The following is a 6032-nucleotide window of genomic DNA, read 5'->3' on the forward strand; positions in this document are numbered from 1 at the left end:
CGGTAGAGTGTCGGCCTGGCGTGCGGGGGACCCAGGTTCGATTCCCGGCCAGGGCACATAGGAGAAGCGTCCATCTGCTTCTCCACCCCACCCCCCTCCTTCCTCTCTGTCTCTCTCTTCCCCTCCCGCAGCCAAGGCTCCATTGGAGCAAAGATGGCCCCGGGCACTGGGGATGGCTCCTTGGACTCTGCCCCAGGCGCTAGAGTGGCTCTGGTCGCGGCAGAGCGACGCCTCGGAGGGGCAGAGCATTGCCCCCTGGTGGGCAGAGCATTGCCCCTGGTGGGTGTGCCGGGTGGATCCGGGTCGGGCGCATGTGGGAGTCTGTCTGACTGTCTCTCCCTGTTTCCAGCTTCAGAAAAATACAAAAAATAATAATAATAATAATAATAAATAAATAAATAAATAAATGTTAATTATGTAGCATGTACTATATGTGTCAGACACTGGTATAAACATTTTGCATATGCAATTCATTTAATCCTCACACCAACCCTGTTAGATACTGTTACTATTCCCATTCTACAGACGAGGTAAGTCTAGGCACAGACTGTGTAAGTGACTTGCTCAATGTCACAGTTAGTGAAAGAGCTGAAACTGAAATCCAGGCAGTCTTCTCCAAAGAAAATGTATGTAACCTTGTTTGAAATGTTACCTTCTTCTGAACATTCATAGAAACCATACCCTGCACCATAGCTTTTAGGGTTTAGTTAGGTTGTTTTGTTTTTGTTTTGCATTCTATTGTTTACTGATGTTCTGCAATTACAGGAGATAATCAATGTGGCAAGCACTTTGAGATTTAGACAGCTTTTTATAGAGGGTGACCATAAAATCTGGTTTGCCCACCCACGGTCTTTGGCTGAAGGTGGGAATATTAAGAGAATGTTTCCTATGAGAAGTGATGCCTGAGTTACATATTAAAGGTATTAAAGGATAAATAGCAATTAGCCACATTAAAATAAGCAATTAAAATCAGTTTGTTCTCTAAAAGACATTCTCCCTGACCAATTGTGTGGGTCCCAAAATACATCCTTTTGTTAATGGAGTTGACCATCCTTCCTCAAAACTCAAAAGAAAACATTAAATACCTGTAAGAACAAAGTTCAGTCTTATCATAATTGTGGTAACTTGCTTAACTTATGAAAGGCTTAAAATGTCATTTCAAGGTGATATTCTTGGATTATTGGGAAGAGAGAGAAAATTTTTAAGAAAACTTTGATTAGGAGAAGAGAAAATATTTCAGGGCACCAGACAGTGAGGGAAAGAGCTCCCTCTTAGAGTTGAGTGCTTCAGACTCTTCAATCAATCAAAGGTATTGAGCAAGGATATGAGGTAAAAGATGCTACATTATGGTGTATTGCATACAAACAAAAACTGAGACCTACTTCAGGGATGCTTGAGTCAACAGCAAAGTACACTTATCAGATACAGAATAAAAAGGGACAATGTTGGAATTCTATTTTTTCCTGGTTTGGTGATCATGCTTTTCTACTTTACAGTTATATTTTGCAAATGTACTATAATAATAAATAATTTGCAACCTGACCACGATGGTGACTTAATTCCATCAGTCTTGCAAAAATATGTTTCATAAGACACATTTTCCTGTAAGACCAGAAAGCACTTAGAAACTCAGAAATGCCTTTGAGGATGTACTTGCTTCTCACTTCTTAAAACCACACCAGGGCAACTCTGGGCTAATTACCATACTAGAACTTGCAAACCAAGCTCGAAAGTCTATCTGCTTTCATATAAATGGGCAGTCAAAACACATATATTCCTAGATAAGGGGTGTGGGAAATGATGGTAGACATCATTTCAATACCTCAGGATGATAGAAACCTGACTCTCCAGAGTCAGAATCCAACTGAGAAACAAATAGAAACCAGTCAGAGGTTAAAAACAGAGGTCAAGATCTGGGCCAAAAGGAAATAATTAGGAGCTAGGAGAACAGAAATAGGGTCCAAAGACAAAGTGAGAAATTCCAGAGGCTAGAGTGGAAATATACCAGGAAACTCAATAATTAGTTTCCTGAATATCTTGGGGTTCTAAATTCTAGGCTGCCCCTGGGAGGTTGGGGTGGAGGGGACATTTGGTCAACCTGATTCAGTTTTCTAGGCTCAGTGCTAAACCAGCTCTATTACTTTCAGAGCTCATTCTTGGTACCATTCTTGACTTTGAAAAGGTGACTTTGATAAATCAAAAGACTCAAGAAGGCAGCAGAACAAGTGTCCACCTGAAGTCATCTAGCATTAGAACCCACAATCAAAGTGACCCTATAAGTTATAGCAAACCCACTGTGCTCATTTGCACACTCCTCTGCAAATTGGAACATTTCATAAAGATGTCATGGCCTTTCCTCTATTAATGTGCTCAGCAAAACCTTTGTTCACAGGACAAAGGTATAGTGGAGCATAATCATATTTAAAGGATCACAAGTCTCCCATAATAGTAGTACACTTTCTTCCTTTCATAATGTGTGACATAATTCATTTCATGTCAGTTCTCTCTGAGACAATAAGTACTAACAGGGCAAGAACTGTGTTTATTTTTGTCTACCATTTTAGCCTCATCACCTGAAACACTACCTGGCACCAAGTAGCTCCCAATAAATGTTTGCTATATAGATACTATCAACTCAAAAAGCTGTGCAGAGAAGATGTATGTGAAGTATCTATCCATCACAGTGCCTGGCAGCTCAATCAATCTTTTTTGAATGGAGTTAACAAGTGGAGAAGATTTTACTTCACTCATACTCAGTGACCCTCTGGTTACCTTCCTGGTTTTTGGCTTTCTTTTGTTACCATACTTTTCAAATGAGGGCTCAATGCTTTAGGTTCTTTTTTTTTTTCTTTTTTTCAATTAGCAGTGATCACGCCACAGGTAAACCTCATTGGCCATGATGCTGCCACTGCGCAAAACTGAGCGCTCAATGTTTTTATTCCTTCAGGTTGTTCTTGAACTTCTGTCCTTTCTCTTCCACTGAAACAACCCTCTCAAAACTGTTTCAAAATTCAACAACTGGCAAACTATACCTATTGAAGCTGTCTCTTTGCTGTGTGTGACATCACCACGGATTGTGCTGCAACTTCTTCAGTACTTTTTGTCACTGACTCGACTTCTACTGTTCTCTCTGCATTAATCTCAGCAGGACTCATAGATTACCTTTTCTCTCTCATTAAAATTGAATTTAGCCAATCTAGGCTTCTACTTACCACTTCTTGCTGAGGACTCTAAAATTTTCAGATCTTTCATATTTTGCCTGACCTGTAGTCCTGTATTCCCAGCACCTTGAAACAAGTGCACTTCCTTTATGCTCCTTGAGCCTTTCTGGCCTCCCTACAATCACAGCCTGCATGTCAGTCTCTCCTACACTCCTTTAGGATAAGACCCACACCATTGGTTTTTGTATCTCCCACATCTAGAATAAATCCTGGCACAAAACAGGTAATTGTGGAATAAATTAATGAGGTTTAAAAAACTATTACTAAAACATTTTCATTTTAATCTCTTGAAGTATCAGACTTTATACCGTTTTCCCAGAAATTCCTTTGCCTCTTGATTTCCTGCTGTCAATGACACTGGTATCCACCTACCTGAGCCCAAAATCCTCAGGTCCTCTGTGGCTCCTCTCTGTTTTCCTCAGTTCATCACATTTTGACTATTTCCTTTGGTATTCTGTGTCATATCCATTCTCCATCCCCATTATCAACATCCAAACCTAGCAAGGCCTCAGGTCCCATCTGTATTACTACAACAGTCTCCTTATTCCAAAACATACAAAGATTGTTTATTATCTTCTGTAGGTTTGTAATCTAATATCCTTGAACTAATTATTAGGAATATCAATAATCCATTCTCCCTTCTTTGCCTACTACTAGTTATTGATCGAACCTGAGGTCAATTTCCACTGCCCACTCCAAGCAGGTTGTTCTTGTCATTGACCACCCCGTGGTGGTTTGTTCTCTCCTAACCTGAAAACCTTTCCTTCTCCACCATTTATGAAATTCTGCCCACAATTCAAGACAGAGGGCAAATAATTTCCTTTTTTAACAGCTTTGAGATATCATTGGCATTTAAAAATTGTATATATCTAAGGTGGATAGCTTGATGATTTGATAGTCAAATAATTTCTTATGGAAGCAACTTATTGAGACCATTCCAGCCCCCTGACCAGCATGCCTCCCACAGCACTTCTATTCTGCACCATGACCTCATTCGGACCTTCACTTAGGATTTTTTCCTGATTTCTCTATATTCACCTTGTTTTTAAAAAAATATTGTAAGCTTATTGAGGGTTACAGCTATGTTCTGAGTTCTCACCAAATGGTAAGTAGACATTTGCTGATTAATTTTATCAGATTTAGATGCAACTGTGACTCACTTAAAAGATGAGATATACAAATAACTAGGGGAATCAAACTCATTTTCTCTCCCTCTAAAGTTGGAAATGAGTTCTCAATCAGAAAAAGTATATGCTCAGAATTTTATAATGATAACATTTAAACTACAACACAATTATCAAATTGCACTTGTTATGGAAAAACAAAATATTTTGGTTAAAAATGGGAAACAGAGAACAAAATAAAATCAATGAAATTCCTCACCCAAACTACAATGTATGAATGTTCTCAAAGATCTTTATCCTGTCAACTTGCATGACCCTCTAAAAATGGTCCTAAATTTTTCAAACATTTCTTTCCTTGTCAAGAGGAGAATATCTCATCAAGCTGACAGCTCTGGAGTTGAGCATGGGGTTGCTAGGTAGGGGGTGGAAGGATTAAGAAAAAAAGAGACAAAAGAGAAAAAAACTTATGGGGGAAATGGAGGAGGGTATAGAGGAGATAAATAGTGATGAAAAAGACCTGATTTGGGGAGGTGAACACACAATACAGTGTACAGATGACGTGTTATAGAATTGTGCACATGAAACGATATAATAGTGTTAACCAGTGTCACCCCAGTAAATTCAATAAAAAGGAAAAAGGAAAGAGTCTCTGTCCTGAGCTTTTCAGCTTTTTTTAACTTTAATTTCCTATTTTGAAATACTTTTAGATTTGCCAGAAGCTGCAAAAATAGTTCAGAGGGTTTCCTGTTCCAAATGTACTCCCTTCACTCAGCTTCTTCTAATGTTCACATGTTGTATAACCATAGCACAATTATCCAAAGCACAAAGTTAATATTGGCACAATACTATTGACTGAACTACAGATCTTATTTGAATTTCTCTGTTTTTTTCTTTACTGTGCTTTTCTGTTTCCGGATCAGTTCCGGATTCTACATTGCACTTGGTTGTCTCCTTAATATCTTCCAGTTTTCCTTGTCTTTCATAATCTGGACATTCTTATGAGTATTGGGCAATTATTTATAATCTAGCAGAGCCGAAATATCTGCAGAACATTCTTCAGTCTGGGTTTGTCTGGTGTTTTCTCTTGATTAAACAGAAGCTGTATATCTTCTTGGCAAGATGATTACAAAGTGATGTTATGTCCTTCTTGGTGCATCATTATCAAGAGCTATGTGCTATTGACATGTCTCAATGCTCTTTGACCACTTGATTAATGTGGCATCAGTTGGGTTTCTCCATTGCAAGTTACTATTTTCCTTTTATAATTAATAAATACCTCTGGGAAGAGACTTTGAGATTGTGCTAATAATCCTGTTTCTACTTCAACTTTCACCCACTAATCTTATCCATCAATGAATCTTGCCTGCAAAAGTTATAACTGTGGTATTTGCCTAATGGTGGTTTTATATTTCTTTCATCCTTTCTATACTTATTAACTGGAATTACAAAATGCTGAGTGTTTCTCAGTATTGGTTTATGCTCCTCAGCAGATGTCCAGTATGGAGAACACAGTCCTGGGAGTCTTGAAGATTTTTATCTAGTAATAGTTCTGACTCTAACAGGTTTCATCAACTCAGAGATATGTCTGTTTTATATTTTCAAGTCAAAGGAGGCGCCTAACAAATATCTTTCTGCAAAAAAGAAGATGGGGGAAAGGATGAGGAGGAGGAGTAGAAAGGAAGAAGAT

At 38.6% G+C, this 6032-nt stretch overlaps 1 pseudogene; it reads right to left on the bottom strand.

Annotated features, from left to right (window-relative positions):
- Nucleotides 1-2838: 2838 nt before the first annotated feature.
- LOC136312329 (U4 spliceosomal RNA) lies at nucleotides 2839-2920 on the bottom strand (annotated as a pseudogene).
- Between the last annotated feature and the right edge of the window lie 3112 nt (nucleotides 2921-6032).

This window comes from Saccopteryx bilineata, chromosome 8 (assembly GCF_036850765.1).
Source record: "Saccopteryx bilineata isolate mSacBil1 chromosome 8, mSacBil1_pri_phased_curated, whole genome shotgun sequence".
Taxonomy (NCBI): domain Eukaryota; kingdom Metazoa; phylum Chordata; class Mammalia; order Chiroptera; family Emballonuridae; genus Saccopteryx; species Saccopteryx bilineata.